The sequence below is a fragment of the Hyla sarda genome, chromosome 5, assembly GCF_029499605.1.
Source record: "Hyla sarda isolate aHylSar1 chromosome 5, aHylSar1.hap1, whole genome shotgun sequence".
NCBI classification, from domain to species: domain Eukaryota; kingdom Metazoa; phylum Chordata; class Amphibia; order Anura; family Hylidae; genus Hyla; species Hyla sarda.
Window position 1 is genome coordinate 201,714,691 of NC_079193.1, and position 17,260 is coordinate 201,731,950.

At 42.0% G+C, this 17,260-nt stretch overlaps 1 pseudogene; it reads left to right on the plus strand.

Annotated features, from left to right (window-relative positions):
• The first annotated feature begins 246 nt into the window (after positions 1–246).
• LOC130275231 (U2 spliceosomal RNA) lies at positions 247–392 on the plus strand (annotated as a pseudogene).
• Positions 393–17,260: the final 16,868 nt, after the last annotated feature.

Here is a 17,260-nt window from a genome sequence, read left to right on the forward strand (position 1 = left end):
AACTGCACTGTAATCACTTATATGGTCTTTAAAGGCTGTGTAGAACATATATCTACCAAAATATAGTCACTGTATGCTTTATAGTGGTAGCATACAGCATGGCCAGATTGGGACCAAAATTCAGCCTTGGCACTTGAAAGAACACAAGCCCACTTGCTGTGTGATGAAAGGGAAATATATTTGTGAATCTAAGGATTTTATTGTGGTGTATATAGCATTTACAGAATACTAACTGCTATAAATTGCATTGCTTCTTGGCCTTTTGGCTAAGATCAAGTGTAGTATCTGTTCTTATCAGTTTGACGCCATTGTTGGACTGGTGGGGTTGGGTGCTGCATGGAGGGGACTGGTTCTGAGGAATCAGCTCGATGACTGCCCCGATGTGACTTCTTCCCTCTGGGTCTTGCCATGAGGCTGAGAGGGTCTAGGTACTTTTGTGCCTCAAGGAGTGGTGATCCCGAGGTGCTGAAACTCACTGGGAGAACTGGCTCACTGAGTTGAAGCACTGGCACCATGAACTCTTCACCTTGTGGCACTCACCTCTTGATTCCTGGCCTTCTGGCTAGGATCAGAGACATTTTTTTATGGATCCGGCCAGATGTCTGGGCAGTATATCTGCACAAATTCACTTATTTATTTGTTTTGTCACTTTTTAATTTTTTATGTGTTGTGTGTCCACAGGATTGTTATGATGCGGTAGCCCTTCCGGGTGTCCTTCCTAGCGGTCTAGGGGAGGTGTGTGTGGCCATCAGGTCCTGCACCTCCCTGCAAAAACCCTGGGTAATCCTGCATGGGCAGGGTACCGACCGTTAATGGCTCTGCGGGCAAATACCTTGACTAACGCCAAGGGGGATGCCGGGAGCATTTTTGGTCCCTTAGTAGCTTCGGCGAAAAGGGACATTGAACCTGGAACCTTGCAGGTACCTTTTGATTCGAAAGCGAAGGATAATGTTTGTTGGGGGGCCTCTCTCCTGTCAGAGAAGGGCTTGTGATAGACCGCATCCTTTGTGCACTTTTTTTGTGTAACACATTTTGCCCTTTTTCTTTCACTTTGGGTGATTCGAGAGCACATTCCTCAGCTCTTAGATTAAAAGAAAGGGAAATATATTTATGAACCTATGGATTTTATTGTCATATATATAACATTTACAGAATACAAACTACTATAAATTGCTTTTATATTCATTATTTTCAAAAAAAAAATATGCTTGTCAGGGTTAAAAAGTGGCATAGTTTTTTTGGACATGGCTTCACATACTATTATTTTCAATTTACTGCATTGATTGTCAAGTTCAGTGCCTGTTCAGTGAATGTACAAATTATATCATATATATAAATAGTTATATTCAAACCTGATGTCCCATCCAATAACATGACACAAAAAGAATAAAGTAGGACAGGCATGACAGAGCAGTAACACTCAGAGCATATTACAGACACATTCCTTTGTCCATATTATGGTTACTGGCCCGATCACATGTCTGATGATCCAAACCCAGAGCATTAAAAGGATCTATCATAGGAATCAATGATGCTATCAGTTCAGGTGATTACACCAGCTATCAGGATGGGACCTTAGTATGTATTACACACATGTAAAACCAGCCCAAAGGTTGGTTCACACCACGTTTTTAAAATACAGTTCCATTATAATTTCTCAATTTAAAAACCATATGGAACCATATTGAAAATCATATGCATTGACTCTCCATTGAAAACAGTATGCCAAACGATGCATCCGGTTGTGTCTGTTTTACATCTTGTATGGTTTTGTCTGTGTTTTTCAGGTACCCAAACCATAGCCTACCACAGTTTTTGGTCCGGGTAAAAAACTATATTGAAACTGTATACGTTTTTTCAAACATCCAGTTTGCACCATACTGTTTTTGACTTTGCACGTGCCCAGTACACACCAACTGTTTTTTTCTTGGAATTTCAATCAAACAAGTAAAACTTTATTCGTAATGGAGTGAAAAGTTAAAAACATATACATTTTTTTTCTTAATAAACGTATGCAACCAGACATCATTTTTCACATTGTGCACGGTTTTCAACCATATGCAGGTTAAAATTTGTACACACGTTTTGATACAGTTATGAGGAATCCGTTTTTCATTCAAAAAGCTGATATGGGAGCTGAACATTTTTGCGGGAAAAAAGTAAAAGAGAAGATATAAACATATATTTAATATTGTTATGGTGTTAAAAGTGTAAGGCACTTCTAGTGGGAAATGGTTAGGGTATTTATGTGCCATAACATACTGTAATGCTTTATGCCAGTGGTACTCAACTACTTTCAGTATATTTAGTGTGGAGGACATAAATCTACTGTTCCCTGTATGACCTTTATACAGTCCCACACTGTGCCCCTGGTATAATACTGCCACATCCTGTGCCTCTGAACATATTACTGCCACACACTGTGCCCCTGAGTATAATGCTGACACATATTGTGCCCCTGGTATGATAGTGTCACATGCTGTGTCCCTGGTATAATATTGCCACCTACTGTACCCCTGAGCATAATGCTGCTGCACACTTTGCCCCCAAATATAATATTGACAAACACTGTGCCCTGGACAAAATAAATGTATCTTTGTGTGCCTTAAAACCATGAATAAGGTGTATTTTACCCCTCAATAAATGGTACCATTGTTCACCCACATGCACTTTTCCACTGTACCCACCCAAGCACTGTGCCCTTCCATGAGCTGAGCCCCCTTATGAGCTGTGCCCCCACCAGAACTGTATCCCTTCATGGTCTGTGCCCTCACTTCAATTATTTTCCCCATGAACTTTGCCACTGTGCCCCACCAGGAGCTGTGCACCCCATAAGAACTGTGCCCCCATGAACTTTGCCACTGTGTCCCCCATGAGTTCTCCAGCTGTAGCAAACAACAACTCCCATCATGCAAAGGCTGGAACAGTCTGCAACAACTAGAGACTTACAGGTGAAGGAATATGACTGTTCTTGTGCCGTCTGCATTATATAAGAGCAGGGTGGCTTGGTAGGGAACAGAGTTTTCCTTACTCCGGCAGCGCTTGGCTGTTTATTTGCATCAGTATTTTATAGACACCACTACAGATGAATGAGGGGAGAGCTGGCGGGCGGTCTGGACTATGATCCACCAATTGAGTTACCACTGCTTTATAGTAAAAAGTGTTATGTTATACACTGTGCCTTTAATATTTTTGTACAGTTATTGTTATGGCTGGACAAGTTTCCCTTACTCCAAAGATGGAGAGCCTTCTGTAATAGGAAATTGCACAGAAGAACTTTCAGTATTTCGGAATTGCAGAGAAGAAAGCTGACTGAAAAGACATTGGTTGATATGGAAGATGTATCTGCCTCTTTCTTATTCATCACACAGGGAGGGCACTGCATTACTCCTGTCAAATATCCCATACTCCTTCCAAACACAAATTGTTCTATTGCATAAAACATTAATCCCACCTCATATAGAAGACTTTGCACTAATGGGAGACTTTTCATTTATATTGTTACATAAAGATGATCATTTTAACGGGATACATGATGGGTTTATGGTTAATAGAAAGGCAGGGAAGCATACTGCTTGACCTAAAACAGGGGACATGTTTGTACTCTATACAAAGCCTAATATTGGTACATCATGGTTCTGGTGTTTACCATGGAAAACATATCTTCAACATAAAACATGTTTCACTAAATGCAGGAAATGCAGCCTTTTGTGACATCTTCCTCATGGGTCCACTTCTGGCTTTGGCTTAGAATCTTCAATTGCAATTTTCCAAAAACAAAATACTGCTGAGTGGAAACATCTTACTATCTCACTGTCTGCTCCATGACACTCCTCCTCCAGCCATGCTTGACACACCGCTTCTCCTTTTTTATAGCACTAAACAGGCTTATTTTACAGTATGCATATGTATGCAAGCACATATCCATAAGTGCACAGTTAAGTTAAATATACTACTGAGCAGTCTCCCAGGATGCAGTTCCTGCAAATGTGAGTATACAGTTCAGGCTTCTTACACGCTTTTACTGATGTTGGAATAGTATCTAATGCTTTCTCTATAATTGCATCTTCATTAAAATGCAGAAATCACTGTCACATTGTTTTCATTAGTAATGAATGAAGTTATTACCCTTCTTAGTGGAAGCGGAAAATGAGCAGGTTGCTTAATTTCTCTTAGATTTTTCCCTTCTGTATTAGTATGAATGTAAATAGATAGGTGAGTAGCAGCTACACATGATGCTGTATACATCCATTATTTATTTTTATTTATTTGTGAAGGATGTTTTTTTTTAGATAGGTGGGTCTACATGTCCTATTTTGTGCATGTGTTTATTAAGAAACAGTAGTTGACAACATACTGTAAAGTGGGGGCAAAGCCCAATAAAGTACAGAGCTTGATAGTTTCTGAATAAGTGTCCTATATTTTCTATTCCCATAAAAGTTTAAAGATGAATACATATTATTTATACTTATTATGCTATTTTGGAAAATAAAAGACTAGCTTTTTTAAAATAAAATTTTAATATCTTTGAAACTAGAATACTTAATAAAATGTATGACAAGAAGTAATCTACTAAAGTACCTGTGATTTCCACTGGTGGGCAGCATTTGTTAATAAAAAACATTTTTCTCTTATATTGGACAGAAATATGAATCATACAGACCTTTACTTAATTGTATGATATACAGGAAAACATAGTGATACCGTTATCGCTCTTAAAAAACTTTGACCTTTTTTGACAAAAAAATAAATAAAATAAGTACAACCATTTAATTTTATGACAAATAACACTGTATGCTGCAATATTCTGGCTCTGCATCTGAAATGTAATACATTTCTTTAATGTCTGCAAATTTATTTTAAGCTAAGACCTAAACATAAGCAGCACAATATACATTCAAAAAGGGGGTTTGGCCCTTAGACCTTGTCTCCTCATTCATAAAAAAGCAGACAAAAAAATATTCACATGAAATATACATGTATGCAATGTTTTGGTTCATATAATTAGAGAAAGAGAATGGCTTCAATTCAATGCGTTGAGCTAACACAGCCATTCATCCATCCATGTTCACCCTCAATCAGTCCTCATGGTTCAAACCATGGGCTTACAGTTTTATCTATACAGCATGGGGCTTTCAGGATGGCTTTATGTTTACGCCTAGGGATGAGCAAATCAAATCTGATGAATAGTGATGAGCGGCATAGGCCATATTCGAAGTTTGCGATATTTCGTGAATATATGGAGGAATATTCGTCATATATTCACGAAATTTGCATATTCGTCATATTCGCTTTTTTTATGCACTTATGCGGAAATGTATGCGCATATGTGAAAATTGCGACGCATATGCGCATATTTGCAAATATTAAGCTCTCCCTTCTTTCTAGGGAACTAATGGGTTGTGCATTAACTGTGTGATTTTTTCCTCATTGAAACCAATAGGCACATTGTGGTCTATGGGGATCTCATGGTATGTAAAACTGTAAGATAAACAGGAGGGTCTCGGCAGAACAGTGAATGTGAGACCGTTTGGTGGTTTGAGTCCCAGAGTGGAACGGAGTGTTAAAGCGTTGTGGTTTAACTTTACTTTCCTGGAAAAGCTGCTGAGTTGCCCATAGCAACCAATCAGATTTCACTTTTACAAGGCCTCTGCAAAATGAAAGAAGCGATCTGATTGGTTGCTATGAGCAACTGCACAATTTTTCATGTGCACAGTTTTTAATAAATCTCCCCCCATGGGGGAGATTTATCAAAACCTGTCCAGAGGTAAAGTTTCTGAGTTGCCCATAGCAACCAATCAGATCGCTTCTTTCATTTTTGAAAAGGCCTCTGAAAAATGAAGAAATGATCTGAATGGTTGCTATGAGCAACTCAGTAACATTTCCTCTGGACCGGTTATGATGAATCTCCCTCTATATGGGATATTTATTAATACCTGTCCAGAGTAGAGGTTGCCCAGTTGCCCATAGCAAAGAATCAAATTGCTTCTTTCATTTTTCAAAGGCCTTGTTAAAAATGAAAGAAGCAATCTGATTGGTTGCTATAGGCAACTGCACCACTCTTCCTCTACACATTACATCCAGTTTAAATTAACCCCAATACCCATATTTGGTACCCCATTAACCTAGTTCCCACGGTTCAAGCACTCACTTAATTGCCAATTGACCTAGTTCCCATGGTTCAAAGGCTTTCTTAATTACCAATTGACCTACATTTGTCAATCATGAGAAAAAAAAGTTAAACCACAACACTGTAACACTCTGCCAAACCCTGGGACTTGAACAACCACATGGTCTCCCATACACTGTACTGCCGAGCCCCTTCTGCTTATCTTATTGTTTTACATACCGTGAGATCCGCATAGACCACAACAGGCCTATTGGTTTCAACAGGCAAAAAATCAAAGAGTTAATGCACTAGTCTAGCTCATTAGTTCCCTATACCATTAAAGAGGGGAGGGCTCAATATTCGCGAATATGCGCATATGCGAAAAGCAGAGAGGGATGATCAGTGATCACAGTGATGTGTACTGTGAACAAAAAAAAGTGAATATTCGTAATTGCGAATATATATATAGTGCTATATTTGCAAATATGTGATATTCGCGATTCAAATTTGAATTGCGAATATTCGAGAGCGACACTACTGATGAATCTGAATTTGTTACGAATTTCAGGAAAAATTTGATTCGCAACGAATGCGAATATTTCCACGAGTTGATCGCTCGAATACCTTTACCATTAAACTCCATTTAGTGCTTAGTGCGGTCCAGGCTCCAGGGCATCTAAAATGGTGGATCCAGGTGTGAGGACATGGGGAAAGGAATCCTGGTAAGGCGGGAACAAGGGTAGGCAGAATTACCCTTAATCACATGCAGCATGCAGCCTATCAGCAGCCAGCAACCCCTGTGATGTCACAGCCCTATATGATCAGCAGCCATCTTGTGGCCAGTCCCTTCAGCCTTTTTTTGCAGAGAGCTAGAGAGGGACAGAGGGAGAGCAGTGTGTTGCACAGTGTTTTGCACAGAACACAGGCAATTCACCTCAAGCCCAAATACTGCCTAGAAGCACTGATAGAGAAGGGAGTGAGACTGCAATTTTAGGTATAGTACACAGCGACTGTGTGCTGCAGCACTGGTGTGTACTGTTTGTGTTGTACACAAATACTCTTTTAAGCATAATTGAGCGCATTGTCCTCCCCTCTTAAGTGCACACCACATATGTACATCTAAGTGGTGTACTATTTTGTTCCTGTTAAAGTCTTAAGGGCCTAGATATTGTGAAAGGTCAGGCAAAAGTACACACCAGTTGGTGTTGTACACAAATACTGTTTTAAGCGTACTGGAGCACATTGTCCTCCCCTCATAAGTGCATACCACATACATACATCTAAGTGGTTTACTATATTGTTCCTGTTAAAGTCTTAAGGGCCTAGATACTGTGAAAGGCCAGCCAAAAGTACACAAAGGCTGGTGTTGTACACAAAAACAGTTTTAAGTGTACTAGAGCGCATTGTCCTCCCCTCATAAGTGCATACCACAAACTAACATCTAAGTTGTGTATTATTTTGTTCCTGTTAAATTCTTAAGGGCCTAGATACTGTGAAAGGCCAGACAAAAGTAGACACTTTGTTGTACACAAATACTGTTTTAAGCTTGCTGGAGTGCATTGTCCTCCCCTCATACACTCACTAAGTATGTCAGGCAGAGAAGTGCCATGACGTGCACAGAGGAGTGGCTGAGCCCTAAATTCATCAGGCAGAGGTCGCAGAAGACTGGGGGCGAGTGGTAGCAGGAGTCGCAGTTAGAGGCCTGCGCTCCCGATATCAGCTAGCGGTCGTGTCTCGACCAGCAACCCATCTGCCTTCATCGATTGGTTAACACGGTCATCCACTTCATCACAAGTGACATCTGACACCCCCAGTCAACATTCGGTGGGTTCCTCAGCCAAAACCCTCAGTTGGCATGGCCCAGAAGCAGTCCCTGTCCTCCCATTGCCTTTGTCCTAAGCTGTTCCCTCCCCCACAGAAGTATCTTATGCTGTAGGTTCAGATCCACTATTTAGTGAGGGCGATCTAGAGGACAATCAGCAGCTACTGCCCAGCCAAGAAGTGGAGGAGACATCCGCCGCTTCCTCTGCTAGGCGGGCAAGTAGCGAAGAGGAAAGTGGCGTGGGAGGTAGTGTTGCGAGCGTTCATACTCCTGAAGCAGACACTTTTGAGGAATCTGAAGAGGATATCAGTGACGTGCAGACACAACTCGACGATGATGAAACCGATTGTACTTGAGCCAAGTGCAGAAGGGGATCATCATCATCAGGAGAAGAAGGTTGCAGATTGCCCATGAGGCAGCAGCTGAGCCAGCAAGGTGGTAGCATGGCTGGCAGTCAGCATGGTGGCAGAATTGGGAAGTCTGGAGCCAAACATGTCCGGGGTAGACCACAGGCTTTACGGCACCCTACCTTCCCGGGAGGTAGTAAAACAGGGGTTCCTGGAGTTGGCGGCAGTAGCAGTCAATCAATGCGGACTGTTGGTGGGAAAATCAGCTACTCGGCAGTGTGGCAGTTTTTCATCAAGCATTCGGAGGAGGTTCACATGGCCATATGCAAGAGGTGTTGGCAGAAGGTGAAGCGTGGCCAGGATCCCAATGTTGGCACCACGGCCCTGCGACAACATATGCAGAGTCACCATAAAGTGGCCTGGGAGAACCGTGGCTCCAATGTGGTGGTCAAGCCTGCTGCATCACCCAGGGGCAAGTTGCTCCCTGTTCCAGCCAACCAAGGATCCACCACCTCAGCTGAAGGGAACTGTGTGTCATACCCATCTTCTGTCGCTCCAGATTCTCCTGCTCCTTCTACTTTGAGTCAGTCATTCCACCAGCAATCCATCGATGACGCCATGTCCAAGAGACAACAGTATGCGCCCATTAATCCCACAGTGCAGAAGCTGCATGTTCTCCTGTCCAAGTTGCTGGTGCTGAAGTCCCTCCCTTTTCAAGTGATGGACTCTGCACCTTTCAGAGAACTGATGGCTTGTGCCAAGCCGAGGTGGAGAGTCCCAAGCCATAATTTCTTTGCGAAGAAAGCAGAACCAGCCCCGCACAATTTTGTGGAACAGAAAGTCGCCCAGTCTGATTTGCAATGTTTCCACACATTGGAATTCCACCCTCCAAATGTTGGACCAACTATACGAACAGAGAAAAGCCATCACCTATTTCTTGGTGATCCAAGCAGATAGGGGTACTCCCCTGTGTAACTTCAATGTCAACCAGTGGCAGCTCATACGTGACACCTGCCTTTTGCTCAGGCATTGTTAGTCAGTCGCCAGGATTATGGGATGAACAATGTCATTCCACTGCTTCATCTACTAAAACATGTGTTGGAAAGGATGGCTGGTCAGGGCATTGGAGACATGGCGCCTACATCTCATGGCCACCTGAGCCCTGTGGGGCTGAACTGGAGGAGGAGGGGGAGAGGCCCAGTGGAGCACAGTTTAGATTTCATGAGATGGGCGTTTTTTTTTTTTTAGTCAACTGACAGTAGAGGAGGAGCAGGAGCAGCTAGAGGGGTATGAGGAAGGTGAGACAGAGGACCCAGACACACTGTGGCAGTATACAGTAGAGATGAAGGCAGGGAGTCCCTCCGAGTCACTTGCATGGCATGATGCATGCTCACTTGCTTGCGTAGTGACCGCCAAATTGTCACCATTCGGCAGCAGCAGGATGACTTCTTTCTCTCCACCTTATTGGACCCTCACTACCGACACAAAATGGGCCTTTTTTACACCCACTGAGAGGGAGGAAAAACTGACCTACTACAGAGACATCCTACTTAGTCAGTTGGCCAATGCCTATCTGCGCCATTGTCCATCGTCTTGCAGGTCTTACTCGGGGGGCCCTCTGCGCTCACCTTCCACTGCCATGGCTGCTGGGGAGGGGTGGGGTGGCAGGAGCAGTACCAGCTCTATCAGCAGCAGCCGGAGTCTACAGTAACTGATGAACAGCTTTCTTCACCTGCATAGTGAAGCAACTCATCAGCAGCAGGTAGACCTGGAGCAGGACAGGAACCAGCAGGTGGTGGCATACCTTGACATGCCCATGACTGACCTTTGTGAAGATGAATCAGGCATGGATCAGACAGGATTTCCACCTACCAATGCCAGATGCATTACAGTACTACACCAACACTGCACAAATATGGATAGTGCCAAACATATTTAAGGCGCTGCTCCCCAGTTACAGACATTCCTCCGCATCAGTATTGAGAATATGCATTACGTAAAACTAAACTTTTAATAATTTGGTTAGGATAAAATTATATGAACCCAATTTCTTTCTTTTTTTAATCAAACAAAAGGAAAGGTGTAAAAATAAAACATGTGCCACCTACACCAACAAGTATTCATGTGATGCAAAGACCTCTAAAAGGTGGAAGGGAATAACGTATGGTCCATTGTAACGGGTGGGGGTAAAAACTTCCCATATAAGGACCTACTCTCGCATTATTAATTTCCTTCTTGGCAAGTGTTACTCGCCCTAAAAAGGGTGGCCCCACACAGGAATCTTTCCCTATTTCCCCCTACAATCACTACTATTTCCCAGGGTTTTTAGGTGGAAATAGAGAGTTTCTTGGGTTGGACTACCATTTTTAGGGTGAGTAACAATTGCCAAAAAATTAAATGAATAGGGTGTGAGTAGGGCCTTACAGGGGAATAATTTTACCCATACATGCTACAATAGTCAATATGTTGTTCCCTTCCACCTTTTCAAGGAAAGTGTTACTCGTCTTAACCCCTTAAGTACTCAGCCCATTTAGGCCTATTTAAGCCAAATAGTGGCTGAATGACACAGCTTGGAATTGGCAGCAGGAAGAGGAGACCAAACAGTGGCTGAATGACACAGCCTGGAGGTGGCAGAAGCATGAGGAGAACATATGGCGGAAGAATGAGAAAGCCTGGAGCTCGCATCAACATGAGGAAAACATATGGTGGCAGAATGAGACAGCCTAGAAATGGCATCAGCATGAGGAGAACATATGATGGCAGAATTAGACAGCCTGGAGCTGGCATCAGCATGAGGAGAACATATGGTTGCAAAATGAGACATCCTGGAGGTGGCATCAACAGCATTAGGAGTGACGAAGGTGGGTGAAAAAAGGAGAATTTGGCATGAGATGTGTGGCATCAGGTGTGTGGCAGGATCAGAAGAGTAGCTGAGGCAGGTAGGCAGAAGAAAATGGTCTCTTTTGTAAAAGAGTTTGTGTGCACAAGTAAGTATTGAGGATATGCATTATGTAAAACTTAACTTTTAATAATATTCTTAGGATAAAATATAGGTACCCAATTTTATTTTTTTATTAGCAAAAGGAAAGGTGTGCAAAAAACACCATGTGCCACCTACACCACAAAGTATTGATGTGATGCAAAGACCTCTAAAAGGTGGAAGGGAACAACGTATGGTCCATTGTAACCGGTGGGGGAAAAACTTCCCCCTGTAAGGCCCTACTCTCGCACAATTAATTCCCTTCTTGGCAAGTGTTACTAAAAAAGGTGGCCCCACACAGCAAGCTCTCCCTATTTCCACCTACAAAAACTGCCATTTCCTGGGGTTTTTAGTTGGAAATAGGGAGATGTTCCTGTTTGAGGCTGCCCTTTTTAGGACGAGTAACACTTGCCTTCAAAAGGTGGAAGGGAACAACGTATTGTCCATTGTAGAAGGTTGAGGTAAATACTTCCCCTGTTATGCCCTACTTTCTTTCTATTAATTCCCTTCTTAGCAAGTGTTGACAATTTTATTTTTCCGTTTTTGTTTTTTCCTCCTCGCCTTCAAAAAATCATAATTATTTTACATTTTTATCCACAAACTAGTATGAGGGCTTGTTTTTTTTGCGCAACCAGTTGTCCGTTGTAATGCCATCACTCACTTTACCATAAAATGTATGGCGCAACCAAAAAAAAAATACTATTTGTGTGGGAAATTAAAAAGAAAACCGCAATTTTGCAAATTTTGGAAGGTTTTGTTTTCATGTTGTACAATGTATGGTAAAAATTATATGTGTTATTTATTCTTTGGGTCAATACAATTAAAATGATACCCATGATAACATACTTTTCCATTACTGTTGCGCTTAAAAAAAATCGCAAACTTTTTAACCAAATTAGTTCGTTTAAAATCCTCCTATTTTGAAGACCTATACGTTTTTCATTTTTCTTTATAAGCGGCGGTATGAAGGCTAATTTTTCTTCGACATGATCTGTACTTTTTATTGATACCATATTTGCTTATATATAACTTTTAATACATTTGTGGGTTTTTTTGGAATAAAATGTTATAAAAAAAGGAGCTATTTTTTTTATTTTTTTTTATGTACACGCCATTCCCCGTACGGTATCATTAACATTTTATTTTAATATTTCGGATATTTACACACGTGGCAATACCAAATACGCATATAAAATATTTTTTTTTACACTTTTTGGGGGTGAAATATGGTAAATGGGACAATTTACGTTTTCATTGGGGGAGGGGGTTTTTCAATTTTTTTTTACTTTTTTTAAAATACTGTTTTACTTTTATTTTTACACTTTAATAGTCCCCATAGGGGAATATTTATAGCAATCATTCGATTGCTAATACTGTTCAGTGCTATGCATAGGACATAGCACTGATCAGTATTATCTGTCATTTTCTGCTCTGGTCTGCTCGATCACAGACCAGATCAAAAGACCTGTGGAAGGCAGTGGAGGCAGGTGAGGGGACCTCCGTCTGCCGTTCTGGATGATCGGATCACCGCGGCAGCACTGCGGGCGATGCGATCATCCATTTTAGTGACCGCGATGCCATGATCTGTATTGAACACGGCATCTGAGGGGTTAATGGCGGACATCCGTGCGATCGCAGATGACCGCCATTACCGGCGGGTATAAGCAGCCGGGACCTGCCGCGCATGACCCGAGCATCGCTCCGATGCTCACGGTTATGCACAGGACGTAAATGTACGTCCTGGTGCGTTAAGTACAAGCTCACCAGGACTTTTACGCACACATTTACGCCCGGCGTCATTAAGGGGTTAAAAAGTGCGGCCCCACACAGGAACCAATCTTTATTTCCACCTAAAAACTCTGGGAAATGGCAGTGTTTGCAGGTGGAAATAGGGATAGGTACCTGTGTGGAGTCCCCCTTTTTAGGGCGAGTATTACTTGCCAAGAAAATAATGTGAGAGTAGGGCTTCACAGGGGATTTTTTTTTTATTTGTCCACCCTCATTTTTTTCAGGTTTAAAAAATGTTTACTGATTTTCAAAACAAAACAAACATACAGTAATGTGAGCAAATGAGCAATCAGTGGCAAACACAAGAGCAACTGAGCATGCTCAATCACAGACAGGAGAGCATTCAAAAACATAATGAACCAATAACCGGTTAATAAAGGGTTCAAGGGTCAGTGATCAGGGGCCACAACCTCACCCAAAAAGGTCTATATAGAAGAATGGCACAGTGTGGTTGAGGGTAATAGCGTGTGTCACTAGGCACGTCCCTAACATAAATTTAAATTTGAAGCTAGAACACAGTAAACGTGTAACGCATCTCCAATCCGTACAATATGGTTTCCTTAGAGTGCCCCCTACTCCAGGCTGTGTCATTCAGCCACTATATGTTCTCCTCATGCTGCCGTCAACTCCAGGCTGTGTCATTGAACCACTATATGGTCTCCTCATGCTGCCGCCGACTCCAGGGCTGTGTCATTAAGCCAACATTTGGTCTCCTCATGCTGTCACCACTTCCACGCTGTATCATTCAGCCACTATATGATCTCCTCATGCTGCCGCCAACTCCAGGCTGTGTCAATCAGCCACTATATGTTCTCCTCATGCTGCCGCCAACTCCAGGTTATGTCATTAACCCCTTAAGGACGCAGGACGTAAATGTACATCCTGGTGAGGTGGTACTTAACGCACCAGGACGTACATTTACGTCCTAAGCATAACCGCGGGCATCGGAGCGATGCCCGTGTCATGCGCGGCTGATCCCGGCTGCTGATCGCAGCCAGGGACCCGCCGGCAATGGCCGACGCCCGCGATCTCGCGGGCGTCCGCCATTAACCCCTCAGGTGCCGGGATCAATACAGATCCCGGCATCTGCGGCAGTTCGCGATTAAAATGAACGATCGGATCGCCCGCAGCGCTGCTGCGGGGATCCGATCATTCATAACGCCGCACGGAGATCCCCTCTCCTTCCTCCGTGCGGCTCCCGGCGTCTCCTGCTCTGGTCTGTGATCGAGCAGACCAGAGCAGGAGATGACCGATAATACTGATCTGTTCTATGTCCTATACATAGAACAGATCAGTATTAGCAATCATGGTATTGCTATGAATAGTCCCCTATGGGGACTATTCAAGTGTAAAAAAAAATTTTAAAAAATGTAAAAGTAAAAGTAAAAAAAAAGTGAAAAATCCCCTCCCCCAATAAAAAAGTTAAACGTCCGTTTTTTCCTATTTTACCCCCAAAAAGCGTAAAAAACATTTTTTATAGATATATTTGGTATCGCCGCGTGCGTAAATGTCCGAACTATTAAAATAAAATGTTAATGATCCCGTACGGTGAACGGCGTGAATGAAAAAAAATTTAAAAAGTCCAAAATTCCTACTTTTTTAATACATTTTATTAAAAAAAAAATTATAAAAAATTTATTAAAAGTTTTTTATATGCAAATGTGGTATAAAAAAAATACAGATCATGGCGCAAAAAATGAGCCCCCATACCGCCGCTTATACAGAAAAATAAAAAAGTTATAGGTCATCAAAATAAAGGGATTATAAACGTACTAATTTGGTTAAAAAGTTTGTGATTTTTTTTAAGCGCAACAATAATATAAAAGTATATAATAATGGGTATCATTTTAATCGTATTGACCCTCAAAATAAAGAACACATGTCATTTTTACCAGAAATTGTACGGCGTGAAAACAAAACCTTCCAAAATTAGCAAAATTGCGTTTTTCGTTTTAATTTCCCCACAAAAATAGTGTTTTTTGGTTGCGCCATACATTTTATGATATAATGAGTGATGTCATTACAAAGGACAACTGGTCGCGCAAAAAACAAGCCCTCATACTAGTCTGTGGATGAAAATTTAAAAAGTTATGATTTTTAGAAGGCGAGGAGGAAAAAATGAAAACATAAAAATTAAATTGTCTGAGTCCTTAAGGCCAAAATGGGCTGAGTCCTTAAGGGGTTAAGCTACAAAACATTTTTGGGGGAAAATTCTGCGAATTGAACTAATCAAATTTTTTTTAAATTTGCTCATCTATAGTTACGCCTATTGGTATACATAGAGCAGCTCATCAGTACATTTGCTTACAGTCTTTGCTCATAGGCTTAAACTCTGCCAGTAACTCTGCCAGTAACTTCCGCCAACTCCAGGCTGTGCAAATAAGCCACTAAATGGTCTCCTCATACTGCCACCAACTCCAGGCTGTGTCATTCAGCCACAATATGTTCTCCTCATGCTGCAGTCAACTCCAGGCTGTGTCATTCAGCCAATATATGGCCTCCTCATGCTGCCGCTACCTCCACGCTCTGTCATTCAGCCACTATATGCTCTCTTCAGGCTGTATCATTAAATCTCTATATGGACTCCTCATGCTGCTGCCAACTCCAGGCTTTGTCATTAAGTCACTATAGGGTCTCCTCATGCTTCTGCCACATCCAGACTGTGTCATTAAGCCACTAGACATGTGTAATTCGGTTCGGCACGAATGTCTAAATTAACGAATTTTACTGTTTTCGTGCATTCGGACCGATCCGAATGCACGAAAACATATTTTGAACATTCCCGAATAGCCACGACAATACGAATAGCAAAGTAACGAATACATTCGTTATTTCCCGATCATAATGCTGTAAATAACGAATGCATTCGTTATCTGTAAACGAACGTGAAGAATTCATTCTGATAACAAATATAATAAAAAAGGATATAGATAGTTTGATTTTTCGGATACATTCGGTATTCGGGTACATTAGGTAAATCTTTTTATTCTTTTTTTGGACTTTAGCGATCCTAAAAAATTATGGAGATGCCTTTTTTATAAAAATTTCGTAGGGTATCATAAAAAAAATCATAATAAAGAAGATACAGTGGTGATGGAAAAAATTGTATCTAATGAAATGTATCATTTTTATTATGAAATGTTTATTCATTTTTAAACAGGGATCAATTTATGTGAGCGGGTAAAGCACTAAAAATGTAGCCGACAATAGTAAAAATGTAGTGTGTGCGTGTTTTTCACTTTTTTTAAAAACATTTTTTAGGTAGTACTACTACTCCCAGCATGGAACACACTCTTCCATGATGGGAGTAGTAGTTACCTGTACTAATTGACAGATTGCAGGGGTCCCTTGCGATCATCTTGTACAATGTACAGATGCGGCTGCCGCTCTTCTATGGTCCCCTGCACTCACGTATATGCACACATATTCATATTTCCCGCAGAGCTGTGATTGGCCAGATGGTTCCAGCCAATCACAGCTCTCTGTGAGAAATAGGAATATATGTATATATATGGCCGTGCAGGGGACCATAGGAGAGCGGCCGCCGCATTCATACATTATACTGGAGGATCGCAGCGGCTGTCAGGAGTGATACCCGCAGTGATCTTCCCTTTACTACAAGTACTACCACTCCCAACATGGAGTACACTCTGCTCCATGCTGGGAACTGTAGTACCTGTATTAATAGACAGATCGCAGCGGGTGTCAGAAGTTACACTGGCTGCCATATGTCTATTAATGCAGGTACTACAGCTCCCAGCATGGAGCAGAGTGTGCTCCATGTTGGGAGTATTAGTACCTGCAGTAAGGGACAGATCCCAGGGATGTCACTCCTCCTGACACCCGCTGCGATCCTCCTGATGTGAATGTCGGGATCAGCTGTTCTCAGGGCTACAGAGCCAGGAGAACAGCTGACGCTGAGCCGTAGGTATACATCGTATATCTACTGCCCAGCAAGAACTTACAGTGAGCCTGCAATGTGTATACAGTATACACATTGCTGGCTCACTTAACCCCTTGCTGAGCTGTGCGCTATGCGCAAGCCCAGCAAGGGAAGAGTTAACTTACACTGCTGGACAGTGTAGGTTAACCCTTTGGGCGGTATACACTTTATACAGCTATCTATAGATAGCTGTATACAGTGTATACAGAAGATGAAGTCCAGCTTACTTCCCTCGAGTCCCGGGCGGGGTTCGTGTAGCTCCGCCCCCTAG